The 14,590-nt window shown below is 37.5% G+C and overlaps 1 protein-coding gene, 1 long non-coding RNA gene and 1 other non-coding gene across 3 annotated transcripts in view; 2 read left to right on the top strand and 1 right to left on the bottom strand.

Moving 5' to 3' along the window:
* The window catches only part of LOC140244826 (uncharacterized), a 125,494-nt gene that overhangs the window by 4,330 nt on the left and 106,574 nt on the right, over positions 1-14,590 (bottom strand). The gene's annotated exons all lie outside the window — the stretch shown is intronic.
* On the top strand, positions 567-4,561 carry LOC140242446 (uncharacterized). Its single transcript, XR_011902137.1, has 4 exons — positions 567-1,329; positions 2,006-2,141; positions 2,779-2,876; positions 4,438-4,561. It is a non-coding gene; the product is annotated as an uncharacterized lncRNA (long non-coding RNA).
* On the top strand, positions 11,278-11,350 carry Trnas-gga (transfer RNA serine (anticodon GGA)). The gene has a single exon. It is a non-coding gene; the product is annotated as a tRNA-Ser (tRNA).

Here is a 14,590-nt window from a genome sequence, read left to right as displayed (position 1 = left end):
TAATTTTGGCAAAACGTGACTGGAGAACACCTCAGGACCATCACTTGAAACACACTGGGAATTACAATTCAAATCACCCTCTGCGATTCCGGATTGCATTCACACGGCAAGAATGCTTAATTTGAAACACAATTCCAGTAATGCATCATTACAACCATGTTTCAAATCAAGCACTTTCAGTACGTGTGAAAACATGGTGTCTCATTCATATAATCTGTTAGCATCTTGAAAGGGTTCAGTAATCATAAAGTGCCAGGCAGTTACTGCCAAGATATAACAAGTACATATGGGCAATTCCACGGTAAATGGGTAGTTTTATGCACTCAAGACATGGAGCAATTTCATTTGAAAATATTTGTTTGAATCATCTTTTTTTCTTTATTTCTTGAATAAATGTGGTAAGGTGAAATAAAATATTCAACCTCGTTGAGTCCTGTTGTTATTTTTTTGTGATGTGCTGGTTTGTTTGTTTTTATTTGATATTATTGATAATGTGCAAATTTGAAATAAAAATTGACATACATTGCAACTTGTATAAAATAAATTTTCTTAGAAGTCACGCATCCTGGGTGGATTATAATTCAAAATTTATCACCAACGCACCGAGAAATCATTTTCTTGTTCGCCCTGAACGATTACAAGAGTTTTGAGAGAGTGGAAAGCAAGCTGGACCGAAAAGGTCGGCGTTCTGTCCTACTTCAGTTACGTACGTTCGGCCTCAATTTCGTTTGGTTTCCAGGCGTCAGAGTGCAGTTATTTTGTGTCAAATACACTTTGCTGACGACAGTTTCAAGTTAGGTTTCACTAATTCAACAGAAAATTAAATCAAATATTTAATATCCGTCTTCAAAGTTACCAAATTCAATTTTCTGTCCACGCCGCGAACGTACGTAACTGCTAGTTGAGACACTCCAGTGTCGTTCGATTTAACACAGAAACGCTGACACTACCCTGAAGTTAGACATCTGCCTTCGGTTTCACGCCACAAGCATAGCTGTCTTTTCAGAACATTTAGTTATCTAGCTTCAGCTTCCTTTTCTAATTCTGTCCAGTATGTTACGTGCGTTCAGTGGGTACGCTCCGCTAGGTGGGACGCACGAACGGTGGACAGAATCGCCAATCGGTCTTCGTTACGTGTGTTCTGAACGCGCGTAACTCAGACAGATTGTTCCCATGTCTTGCTTACCTCCTTGTTTCGCGCCGTTCTGTCCGAGGTTGCGTATCGTTCGCATGAAATTTCCCGTGTTATGTCTGCATTGCGTATGTGCAACCCATCGACTGCTCAGATCTGAATATGACGGAGGTGATTACGACTCTCGCTGACAAAAGGTAAATGTTGCATTCTAGAGTAGAATCTTCCGTAGTTTTAGGATTAATGGCCCTGCTGGCATTATTAGAAATTCTTTTGAGATTCTCTGTATGCTAGCTTTCACTACTCGTTTTCGAGTTTACACGGACGATAACTGAGCCTAGTCCCACATGTGTTATTTTTTGTCAGTAAATTCTTCGTTGCTACCAGCTTCAAATAATCTTTCTTTTCATCTTTTCGTAATATTTTTTCCTCAAAATAAAACCAAACTGACAGTGACAGAATAGCAATGAACGAAAGCTAAGCCAAGAGTGGTACTTTAGATGGTTGACTGTCCATCGTGAGCTGATGCACTGTACGAGTGTTATATAGAATTTAGAAAGCCAGGCTAGCGCTACGCTACCTGTCGCTAGTGACACGAGTCCCAAGTGTAACCACACGATAACGTTAGTGTATGTAGACACCCATGATCAAACAAGTTACAAAAGAAAATTTACTAGGTTTACATCGGGATTTGACTTGATTTATTTCTGCCTAAGCAACCAAAGTGCAAACTCGACTTCCAACGTTGTTGATGTTGTCCTTCACTTCAGCCACATGAGCTCAGTCTACTCATCATTGCACTACTTGCAGTTCTCTCATGATTTCCATGATGTGATTTATTTATTTAGATTCTATTTCTATGTTTTGATGTAGACTAGACAACTACCAACTTATGTGAGAAGCTGTGCTGGCCTGTTCTGCACCTTTTAGTGCAATAGTGAGTGACCAGAGCGTCCCTTCGATCATCATGTCGGTGCCCAGCCTGTCTGCTTTCCAGTGTTACGGTGAGGTGTGTATACATATTTTTATGATTTTGCGGGAGGGCTCATTGGAGCTAAGCGACCCTGACTCAATGTACAATCTGTTCATAACACCCTGTCTTGTGTGGCCTGGACAGTTGTCTGTGCAGAGCCTCATTCCAGCTGTTGCACCATCCACCATGTTTGCTCTTTGCTGGCCTGTGTTGTGTCCTAAAAACAATCCCTGTGATGAAATCAGCCCCAAATCTTTCTGCTCTAATAAATATATGACATGACCGAAGTTCCGCAACTTCACTTAGCAGAAATTCTGCGATGTTGTGTTTATGTACAGAGCTATTTTGTATTTATTCAATGAAGATTGTAAATTTGTATTGCATACATGATTTAATGACCACTAAGCAAATTGTGTAGGAGAAATGAAATCTCTTTCTACAGTGGAAAACAGACATTACAAGTAACAGTAATACCTTTCAAAGAAGCCATGGCCTCCATATTTTTAATGCCATGCTATTATGTATTGTAAATATTTCATTTGTAGATGTCGTAGAACTGGTACATAACTAGTCTTCATTTTGTTCTCTTCATGATATTTTGGTCCATTGTCATGTAGCCACATCTGTGCTTATTTGGGGTTTTCTTCTGATACGATTATCATTTTATTTATAGAAGCTGCATGGCCCTGTTCTACAGCCTGTGGTGGAGATTTTCCAAGTGCCCAGAGCATCCCTTCATCATGCCTAGCCTGTCTGCTTTGCAGTGATATGGTGTGAATGCATATTTTCGTTTTATTATGTAATCTTTTTTTTTCTTTTGGCCAAAAAGGCTGCTACATTGGCACTCTTAAATATGTTAAGGTTGCGTATTTTTTTTTTTCAGACCATGACAAAAAAAGGTTCCTTTTATTTACAGGACTATTTCTTATTCATTTTTAAAGCACATAAATTTATAGTGCATACATGAATTAATGATTGCAGAGCAATTTGTGTAGGATGTTTGTTGGAGATATTGAATTGCTTTCTACAGTGTAAAACAAACATTAATTGTTACCCTTCAAAGATAGAAGCCATGGCCTCCATTTTTATTTATTTTTATTTTTTTTTACACTATGGCATATTCTTTTTTATTATGAAGATTTTATCATAGATATCTTTTTGAATTTTTTTGATATTTTCATGATGTTGCAATCAATTTTCTGTATCGCAAGTGTGCAAAAAAAAACTTCTGTGCATGCTGAAGAGCTCTGTCACAGATACACTGTGGGATTCTTTTGCGCCCTTGTTCACTTCTGGTTGTCTCACGCTAAGTAGAGGTCGCAGTTCCCATATGATTCAAGGGAGTTAATCGTCTGCTTTTCCATTGCCATCCCTTTTTTTCTTGGTTAAAATTCAGCTGAAAAGAGTTGAAAGTTTCTAAGTTTTACTGATTTGCGGTCACTAGAGTCATGGTTCACTACTGCAAGGCTTCAATGTGCTGGTCACATGATGGAAAGCGAAGAAATCTTCAACAAAAAATATCCCTGGATAAAGATAAAGCATGATCTGAGTGCATGTGCAGCCAAAACTAGGTCAAGTTTGTCCCGTAAGCTATCTCATAATGCATCTAAAACACTGCTCTCCGCACGGCACCTAAGGTATTGGCGATACCAAGAATTACACCTATCCTAGGTTGCTAGGTGGGTTGATAGATTGGAGGTCAATTTTTATTTTTCTATGACAAACCTACATTGCTAATATGTACAGAAGTATTCTGTATTTATTTCCCAAAGTCTATAAATATTGCATACATGACTAAATAATCAAACAGAAAAGAAATTCAAGAGGGCAAACATTGTGCAGAGGTGTTGATGCTCAATTGCTGTCTGCAGCAAAAAATAAATATTACACATTACCTTTCGAAGATAGCGCTAACCCGCAGCCTCCTCCAAATTTCTATAATCCTATATTCAAAACTTACTGGAAATATTTTATTATTAGATATCTTTGAATAAAGATTGTAAGATAAAACACAGCTCTTAAAAATGGGATGGCTACCCATGCTTTTGTTGTCTACAGTAACAGTTTTTTTTTCCTAAAATTCCATTTTTTTTTTAAGAGTCTACTGTATTTGTAGTTCGTGTATTTTATTGCTTGGTTTACGGAATATCTATGCAGCAAAATGTTCAACTATATTTCAATTGCAGGTGACATGTACATGCCTTTTGAACAATCTTTTATCTGCACTCAGTATATAGGAATATTCCAAACTTTCAAAAATTTTGATAAAATGAACTCAGTATATGTATTTGTTGATTATGTATATAATTTTTTTTTTTTTTTTTTTTGACAGGTAAAAGACATCCTGGATGATGACTTAATGGGGAAAAAAGAGGCATGGAGTTTTCATGTGGTCAATCAAAGACGACATCTCCGGAGAATCTACAAACAACATCCTGTGCAGAATGCCTGATCCCATTCTCTTTGAGGAGCAAAGCACCACAAGACAGCAGTTGTTGTTTTTTTTTTCCTTCAAGTTGTAAAGTATATCAGATGGTATGACTTTAGCTTTTGACTTTTTGCAAGATACAATGTACTAAGAAACCACTTATGAAATTTTTATGAGCATACAATTCTACAAGGAATTCAAAGTTTAGCTTATGAAACATGGTCTTCAAATGGCTGAGGTATGAAGCCACAAAGTAAACCAATATTATTGAAATAGAAGATCTTGGTTTCAACTTTTATTAGGATCACTTTGTTTAACTTTCTTTTTGGATATCTCAGCCTTTTCAAAACCAATTTTCACTTAAAGTAGAAATTCAAAGAGCACGAAACACAAATTTGATAAGAAAATATTGAATTTGAACATCTGTTCTAGGTGTACACAAAATATCGAGAGAAAAGAACAATCCCAACTATTTTTTATTAATTATTGAAATCGGACGAAAAAGTGAACCCGAAATGGCCCGATGAACGGTCTGCCGATACCCCTTCCCGATGACGTCACGCACTGGATTCTTACTCTGAAAGTACACGTTCGCTCCATAGACTACTACCGTGAATTGTTTTCAGTGTTGTGTTTAGGAGCCTAGCAAGTCCAATTATTTAGTTTATTAGCAGTTTTCTTGCATGTATCCTTGTAGTTCACAGTTTTTCCTTACATTTCATCCTCATAAAGTATGAAATTTGTGAATGCTAGCGGCGCATAAAAGAGATTTCTTTCAGACGTTTTTGTCCGCATTTCGGTTCCGTGCCTTCAAAAAGTAGATCCGGTCACAGCAAGCTGGATGGTACGTCTCGCTCTCAGCTGGTCTGCATCGGCTGTTCATGCACTGTGCTGGTGTGTGGTTCGCACTGCTTTGTGTGTATTTGCGTGTGTGTGAATATATTAGTGTTCGTGCTCTGATTTCTTCCTCGGTCTAGTGAGAGCTGTGCGTAAACACGTGTGTGTATGGAAACATTTACTATTGTACGTACTTCGAACATGTGCGCCAGCTCCATGCCCCCTCGACGTTCGACGCAAGATTCCTGCAGCTGATCACTCGCTTTCTATGCATGTTTTTGTTTGTAATAATAATGGATGAACATAAACTCAATACTGTACGAGTAATGTTCGCCACACGTAATCTGTGTATTTCGTATACTGTTCTACGAAGCGAATTGCTACTTACAGAGGTGGAAGAATGAGCCGTGAGGAAGTACTTCTTTTTCCACATTTTTGTCTAAACCGCCGCCGTCATTCATCGTACATACTGATCGTCGAGACTCTAAATCGTACTGAGCCGTATGTTATACTGTTTTTCATTTTTTTTAACGTCAAGGCAGACATCAGACATTTACTTTACCATCAAACGCAGCTGAATGTTACTGTTATTCATTTCGAAATGTTATAGCAAATATCCGACATTTATTTTAGCATCATATGGAGCAGAATGTTGCTGCTATTCACTTCCAAACGTAAAAGCAATCATCTGACATTTATTTTGGCATCTTCTGGAGCCGAATGTTATTCCTATTTACTTTCGAAAGTTAAAGCAAACATCCGACATTTATTTAATCATCGTATGGAGGTGAAAATTATTGTTATTCATTTTCGAACGTCAAAGGGATCATTCGACATTTATTTTAGCATCTTCCGGAGATGATATTATTGCTATTTACTTTCGAATGTAAAAGCAATCATCCGGCATTTATTTTATCATCGTACGGAGTTGAATACTATGGTTATTCATTTCCAAACGTCAAAGCAAACATCAAACATTAATAACTATTTTACCATCGAACGCAGCTAAACATTACTGTTATTCATTTCGAAATCTTAAAAACACCCGACAGTTATTTTAGCATGGTATGGAGCAGAATATTACTGCTATTCACTTCCGAACGTAAAAGCAATCATCTGACATTTATTTTAGCATCTTCCGGAGCCGAATGTTATTGCTATTTGCTTTCGAAAGTAAACACAAACATCCGACATTTATCTAATCATCGTACGGAGTTGAATATCATTGTCATTCATTTCCGAACGTTACAAGGGATCATTCTGCATTTACTTTTAGCATCTTCCTGAGCCGAATGTTATCCTTATTCATTTCCGAACGCAAAATCAAATATCTGACATTAATTTTTGCATCGTAAGGAGCTGAATCTTACCGATATTCATTTCCAATTATTTTAGCATCTTACGGAGCCGATTGTTACCGCTGTTCATTTCCAACAGTAAAAGCAAACATCCGACTTTTTTGGTGGCCCGATCGGGCCACCAAAATCTTCATTATTTTCTGAAATATTGTCGGCCCGACGTACGTTTTTTGGTGGCCCTGGGCCACCGGGCCACAGTTAGTGTCGAGCCCTGTCTAATGAATGTAGATGATCGCAAGTGTAACAATGAAATGTGATTCGTCCCCCCCCCCCCAAAAGAAAAAAAAAAAAAAACATGCAAGAATGTTTGTGATTCCATAGCTGCGTTTATCCGGACATGAATCTAAAAAAGGAATTACAAAACCTCTTTATTATTATCATTATTATTATTGACGAACCATCAGAAAATCAAAGCTAATCTTACGTTCAGATTAACATTTTTTTTTTCTTTTTTCATTGTCGAATTAGCAAACCTTCAGAGTATCAACTCTCGAGCTAGCTGGTTTCATTTTCGGATAAACGAACTTTCACAGTAACGTGCAAATATTATTTTTTTAGTCGGGCATAAGGAAATGTTCAGAAAACGTGTATAGACGGGTGGTAAAAAAAGGAGAAAAAATAGGTTTGAATTTTAGTTTGGCATCGCGTCTCTTTGCGTGGTGCTCGTTATTCCGAAAAAGAATAAGATTCACTATCCCGATGCTAGTTATTTCGAAACACGCATATTGCATGTGCGGATGTTTGTTAATCCGACAAATTTGATTATGGCTTGTTTAATTTGATTTGTGGTTCGAAAAGTTCGTTTATCTGAAATTGAATTACGCGGCAAGAAATTTATACTTATTTCGTTTTTGGATAAACGAACATTCAGAATATGGAATGTTTTTGAGTGACTAGACTTCGAAATAACGAAACTTAATTTTCATCTTTTTCTCTTTTCGAGTTAAGAACCCTTTGTTTCAGTTTTTGGATAATTGAACCCTCGGGAGTGACGATCTTTTAAAGTAACGACCAGTAACCTTTCTTTCCCCCCCCCCCCCCTCTCTCTCTCTCTCTCATAAGTTTATGTCGTAGTTTGACATCTTTAATTTTTTGTTTGTCCGGTATTCATTATTCTTAAAATAATGAAAAAAGAAGAAGACATGAGATACATTTGTACGTATTCTATAATTCGTTATTCCAAATCTGAAACACGCAAAATCCCTGTGCCAATGTTTTTCTTCCGAAAATATGAGGGTTTGTTAATCCAAACATTTGTAGCATTATTCTGAAGTTTGGTTAATGTGAAAATGGGGAAAAGGCTTGTTAATCTGAAAACGAATTGAATTTGTTCCCAGATTAAATTTCTTCTTTCTTAAGTTTTAGATTAGCGAACCTTTGGAATAAACAACTTTTAGAGTAACAATCAGCAACATGTTTTCTCTTTTTTTCATAACTCAGAATAGAAATAATGTACAAAATGGAGAAGTATTTTAAAGCAGGAAAATAAGGCATTTCAAGTTTAACACTGTTTATTTATTTCATTTTTCTTTATCGGTAAGTACAAACAATTACAAGAAATAGAAGAGGAAATAGAGAGAAATAGAAAGAGAGAGAGAGGGGGAGAGATAGCCCTATTTTAGGCAAATTAAATGAGAGAAATAAAGAATCATTATTACGTTTGTCATCCTGGCTGGGTCTTCGACTTGTCAAACATTTTCCCTGTTCATTCCTCCAGGCCCCAGACTGTTCATGACCGCCAAGAATGCGCCAGTACGCGCGGTTTCTTTTTTGTCAAATGGTCTCTCTCCTCTACCCCCCATCCCCAAGTCAGGCACCTTGCCGTCGTGGAATTTTTTATTGTTTCTTGGTAAACTTGGTGTTCACTTTTGACTGCGCGTGCACTGTGCTCGGTATCCACATGGAGCACGCACAACCAGTGACTACCCGACTCACCTGTAGGCAGCTAACGGCGAGCACAAAATGGCAGTTTTTTTCTGCTACCGCTATTTTCTACTGCCAAAATAGGCTAATACATCGTATTGGAATAAAAACTTTGTTCCATATCGATGAGCGTTGATGTGGCATCGCAATGCAATACCCGGGCTTCTTCAAGTAAGTCAGTGTTCGACAGTTGTTGAAATCGTGACATCGCTATGACAGTTGTTAGTTTTGGGCTTGCGTGTGCATGATTTCATGGGTTTGTTGAAGGGAAAATGTGGAGAAAGAAGGTGGCTTCAAAATTATTTGCCTGCCCGATTCGGGCAAGCATTTTTCTCCTTGTTCAGAACACATGTAGGACTTTTATTTTCACTTGCCCGAGCAATCGGGAAGTGCTTATGTCCGCCCTGCTATTAGACCTTGCTAGCCTAGTAATAAGTATTGTACCTCCTTGGTCTGACCGGTTTGAGGTCAGCAACTAGTCAGGCGCAATGGCGTGATAGCTATCATAGCAGATGTCATTTACGGAAGTTTTACGAGCGTGTGCACACTGGTGAAGCAGTGATGTAATTACTTGCGAAAACACCGAACCTTGTCGATGTCGAAGATTCCACTCCTTCTCTTCCCACCTCCCTGGTTAGAAACTCGTGTAGTCGTACAGTATTACCAGGGAGGTGGAAGAAAGATTTCTTCCACCTCCCTGGTATTACAGTACATCGTATCGGGCGCGAACGTAAACAAACACACGTGGTTATGCAATTGTTCCTACGCCAATGAAAGTACTTCCATGACTTGGCTAATCACGTAACAGGCCAGGCACGCAGGCAGTGAGGATGGTGGTGCGGCGAGCGGCTACAATGCGGATCGGAGCAGTAGAGCCACTTCACCGCGGATTAATACAAGTACATACTGCATGCGAGCAATCGCGAGCTACGAGACTGGGCTGCACAAGTTGTTATCTCGATCCTCGTTTTAAAATCTCTCCTATTTTGATATTTCGCCATTTTTCGTAAGTCTGCTTGTTATTGTCAACATCACCATGTCTTAGATTATCAATCCTGTCATGGGCATCCTCATGATTTCCAATTAAACGCTTCATGTGACCAGCGAAACTTGAACGTGCTAACATTACAAACGTAAGGAAAATAAGATTACCTAAGTAGCTTGAATTCCTGAATATTGACAAAAATATCTGTAAGAATTACAAAAAATCGAGAGAGAAATGTTTCTTCATTACTATTAAACCATGAAAAGTTATATTTCGTTCAATTCGACTTTTACATAAGGAAATAAAATGCAAAAGAATCAGGTTGTACCTCCGTTAACATTGTACACACATTCACCGGGCAGAGTCCGCAAATCCAGTGCGTGACGTCAGGCGAAACGGGCATCTTTCCTGACGAATTGGCCCTTATCAGGCTCCAGAAAACCGCAGTTTTTCGTGAGCGTTTACTTCTTTCTAGCAACGCGAAAGCGAGGTAACAAAATTCCATTGCCTTCCATGTCTTCTGAGCTTTCTACTGATGCCTAAATTGCAGAATTTAATGATCTCTTTGAATGTCTACTTTAAGTAAACTTTCAATGCCTTTAAGAGAACCTGTATGCTATTTCAAAAAGTTAAATGCTGAGTCATCACCTAAACCAATACTTACCATCCCTTTTGTTTTAAAGCAAGATATAAACAGGGATACAACTGAATAAAAAAAAGTTGTTACATTAGCTGCTTTGTTTCTTACTGTGGCTGATGAACATTAAGGCGATAAAAGAACGAACAATGTTCGTTTGTATTGTGTTCAGAGCCTGTATGTTGATCAAGTTTTGGAATATGATGACTGAAATTCCAGAATGGGCCCTATACACCATTTGAATACATTGTACGTATGTATCGAATGGGCAGGCACATAAAAGGGTGTTTTTTGTGTGTGTGTGTGTGTTTTTTTTTTTTTTTTTTTTTTTTTTTTTGTGTCTAATTTACAAATCAACTCATAGGTTGTAAAGTTAAGAGTTCTCTGACAGTACCTGAACATTTCGGAAAGTGTTATTCTTTGAAAACAGTTGATGGCACATTAAATTCTTTGTTTCTTACTGTGGCTGATTTACATTAAAGGTCCAGTTTACCTTTGGGAGCAGTGATTTAAAATATGTTCAAGATATCACATTCGATGCATATGTGTCAGTCTGTTGTATCACAATATCCTACCATTTAAAATGTTCGCAATAAAGCTGAAAGTATAAGGAGATATCAGTATTATTCTTGATAAACCATATGTTTCTAACTATGGCTGATGGACATTAAGATGATAGAAGAGTGAACAATGCAAGTTTTAATTCTTGTTTATGGAGCCTGTATGTTGATGTAGTTTCAGATGTGATAACTGAAATTCAAGTTTAGGCCCTATACACCATATAAAAATGTACACTGTATTGAATTGGCAGGCAAAGAAAAGGGTGCTTTCAAATTCATGGCATTTTTCCGTCAAGATGTTTTCACTGCTGTCAGGCAGAAGCTCGGTGGTCTAGTGGAGATGACGCCTGTCCGGAGATCAGGGGGTCGTAGGTTCAAATCCTGCTCGAGTATTGGGTACGTCCATGATTTATTAACATTTTTTTTTTTCTGCTGTCGGGCAGAAGCTCGATGGTCTAGTGGAGATGACGCCTGTCCGGAGATCAGGGGGTCGTAGGTTCAAATCCTGCTCGAGTATGTACGCTCATGATTTTTTATATCATGGCTACTATAGAAACACTGATCAATTCAGTGCTTATTTACGTTGATGTAGGGCAAATTGTCAATCAGTTGCAAAGGATGCTTTGTTCTCTAATTTACAAATCAACTCATAGGTTGTAAAGTTAAGAGTTGTTGTACAGTACCTGAACACTTCTGAAAGTGTCATTCTTTGTGTATTGATTCCCTATAAGGATTATTTCCCTAATGAATGTTACAACTATTCATTTTCGAATGAATGTAGATTGAAATGAACAGATTTAACTGTTGCACAATCAAATAACAGTTTCTTTTCACATTGAAATCAGTTACTGGTACATTAACTGCTTTATGTTTCTAACTGTGGCTGATGGACATTAAATGCAATAGAAAAACGAACAATGCAAGTTTTAATTCTTGTTTCCAGAGCCTGTGTGTTGATTGAGTTTGGGATGTGATGACTGAAATTCTAGTTTAGTCCCTATAAACTGTATCAATACACATGTATTTTTGTATCAGTAAAAAAAAAAAAAGTTTTAAATTTGGACAGGCAAATACAATCCACTTGATTTACATACGTGTATGTAGGAATATCAAGGTGTAATGGACACGAAATGATAACTGCTGACCCAATGACAACAGCAAAATGCTCCTTTGCTTACAGTATTTTGATATTTCAGCCTTTGTATATACTGCACATTGTGGTTTAAAATGAACTACACAATATACTGGAGAACGGGAGTGTATTGTTAACCTTGGAAATTAAAAAACTCTGTGAAGTTCAAGTTTCTGTCCTACTCTTGTGTTACATGCGTTCACCACTAATGCAGTGATACATGTCATATCATGTACTTTGGAATTTCAAGAAACTCTATTGCAAAGAAGCTTTGGCTTTTCCTCACACACACATGCACCCACACGGATATGAATATGACAACAGTTCGCCCGATTATGGAGGAACTTAGTACAAACACGATCTCGCCTTTTGGATATGATGCACAAATTTTCTGGCATTAATCATGAATGCACACTTCAAAATGACACAAATAATGAATATTTTCACAAATATGGACAACCTAAATTGTTCTTATCATAATGTATCAGTACAATAAATAGTGTCAGATGATTTCAAATCAATATTTGTATTCTTTGTATGAGGAATCCATCATTCCAATATTTCTGTCCTACTCTATGTGTTACACGCGTTCGCCCCATACCTATTACACATGTCTTACTTACATACCCACTCAAGCTCTATTTGAATACAAAGTTATCTTTTCCTACTTAAAAATATTTAATATAGGTATTAGGCAACCAAACTCTGAAATATGGATACTCTGAAGACAATTTTAATTTTTCATGTTTTTCCAACCTAAAACTACCCATTTACTGTGGAAATGCCCATATACATAAACACATACATATATGTACACGTATATGTACTGGTTATTGATTACTAATGGAGCTAGTCGAAGAAATGAGTGAAAGGAAACTAAAATATTGAAGAAACTACATCAACACAGCTCCCTCAGTCTTCATTAGTTTAACATCCTACAAAGATACCAGTGGGCACAGGTGCATCTATTCCTATTTTTAATTTTCCCACTACACTAGTCAGCTTAGTGGAAAAAAAAAAAAAAAAAACTAGTATATTGTTGTAACTTCACAATAAGGATCACAATGCACATAATGAGAAAGCCATTATGTGGCCCCACAGCCGTGCCGCGCAGAGCCGAGCCAAGCCAAGCCGGGCAGCACAATTTCCTCATGATAATTATCTGCCCCCTCGCCTCCACGCTTTCAACTTTGCTCTATTACGTAAGAGGACAATAGTTCCACATCGGGCCAGCATTTCTCATTATTTGCACTAACGATTTGCTGCACTGGGCCTTAGATGAACGTATTAGAAATAGATAGAGAGGGAGAGAAACAGAAAAAAAGATAGACAGACAGACAGACAGACAGACAGACAAAGGCGGGTACTCAGGAAAAAAAGAAGAATATTGTGTAATCTTGAGCATTTTTAGAAAGCCTCACAGAAGATTGAAGGATTAAAAAATTGTGGAAAAATATATCCATTGACAAATGCATGTACACTCTGGACATCAGAATACAATCTAACTCGTGTGTGGTTATTTGAATTATTTGTAGCTGACTTGTTTGAAATTACATGGCCATGCCTTCAAGGAATTTAAAATTTGTCTTGTATAAAAATGATGACACAAAATGTTACACTCTCATTAAATTCACACTACTGGGAATATAACATTAGAAAAACTATACAGTATATGCCTCAAGATTTACACACACACATACACACACACACACACACACACATACTTTAATTCATGAAATGCATACAAGTCTCTTTACTGAATGATGGTACCTACTGCTGATCATTCTTTCTACATACTCACTGGCCTACATATGTTTCATATAAGCTACTAGTACAAGCCTCATTTGTACTGAGCAGGAATAGTTTCTCTGAAAATCATCAGAAAAATACAATCAGTATCACCTGGGGTGATATCAGTACATATATCAGTATCGCCTAGGGCAAATTATTTTTTCAATAGGGCCTCACATTTTTTTTTTCAATAACAACAAAATCTCGGAAGTATAAGCATTATAGGCCATGAATATTACACTGTAGGTGCCTTTTCGACCAATACAACACTAAAAACATTCCTTATAACATTTCTTTTGTGTTACACAAACCTACACACAACCATGAAGTACGAGATATAGAATTCATAAAATTACCAAAGGATTCCAGAGTACAAAATGAGACAAAATTCCAGTATTAGTGTTTCTGAAGTTGCAGATTTCCTTCACAAACATAAAGAGAACTACACTCTAGAGGCTGGTGGTTTATGCAGCTGCCTTCATTACAACTCAAGCCATTCCATTTGATTAGGAGATTATAATTAATCACCAAGGGACACCCTATCTACTCTCCAAAATTGTATATTTGCATACCCCTTGGCTCTGGGGGAGATAATTTGTATTAATCCTACCATTACAGTGCTCCCCTACTAGCCTGGCTATTAACAACAGCTGAAAATGACCTTCATTAGCACAGGCTAATGCCACAAGATATAAGGGGGGTGGGGAATAAAATGAGAAAAGTTTGCTGCTCTTCAAAGACCCTGATGTGACATGGGTTCAAAGGTCACAGCTGATAGAAATCTTCTTCCATAGACATCTCACCTAAAAACCTGATGCAATCACTGTCAGTGTA

This window comes from Diadema setosum, chromosome 2 (assembly GCF_964275005.1).
Source record: "Diadema setosum chromosome 2, eeDiaSeto1, whole genome shotgun sequence".
In the NCBI taxonomy this organism is placed as follows: Eukaryota; Metazoa; Echinodermata; class Echinoidea; order Diadematoida; family Diadematidae; genus Diadema; species Diadema setosum.
This window is presented reverse-complemented; position numbering and strand designations above follow the sequence as displayed.